The following is a 719-nucleotide window of genomic DNA, read 5'->3' on the forward strand; positions in this document are numbered from 1 at the left end:
CCCTGGGGGGTGGGGGGGCAGGGAGGGGATGTAGGCAGCTCCTTTGACCTCTTCTCCACCAAGTTCTTTCCCTTGCAGTCTTCTGCTTCCCCCACCATCTGCATCCCACCACCTCCGCCTCCTTACAGCTTCTGACTCTTCCTGTTCCAGCCAGAGCCACAGCAGCTGCCTGCCTCCCCCTCCACTTTGTATGTGAATCTAAGATGAAGGGCTTTCTCCCCATACTGACTGGGGGAAAAAACCTCATATTAGATTCAAGTAAATATGGTAATAGAGAATGATTGTATGGGTGACACTTGCTAGACAATGCAGAGCTATGAGGCTATAGAATACCTCTGAATTTTGTTTGAGAGTGAATTATTGCTCGTGAAAAGGTACCATTTTGACAGCCCATGAGACTGGACACTGAATGGTTGGATATCAAATAAGTATAGCATGGTCTGTATTTCATTCTCTACAACTTGGACCTTCATATCCTTGGCCTATAGGCAAATTTAATTCTGGGTTATAGTCAAGCCAAAAAGAAAATGGGATTTGATAACAAGGAAAAACAGTCATTAAGGAGAGTCAACAGGTTTTCCAGGTACTCAGGAGACCTGGGTTCAATTTTTATTTTGACACTGGCTTTCTTTGTAAATTGTCTCTCTGAGCCTCAGTACCCCACCACCAAAATAATTATAATAGCCGTACTCCACACTGAGGTATTATGAAGTTTGTTG

This window comes from Gavialis gangeticus, unplaced genomic scaffold, assembly GCF_001723915.1.
Source record: "Gavialis gangeticus isolate Ggan-Ray unplaced genomic scaffold, GavGan_comp1, whole genome shotgun sequence".
Lineage (NCBI taxonomy): Eukaryota > Metazoa > Chordata > Crocodylia > Gavialidae > Gavialis > Gavialis gangeticus.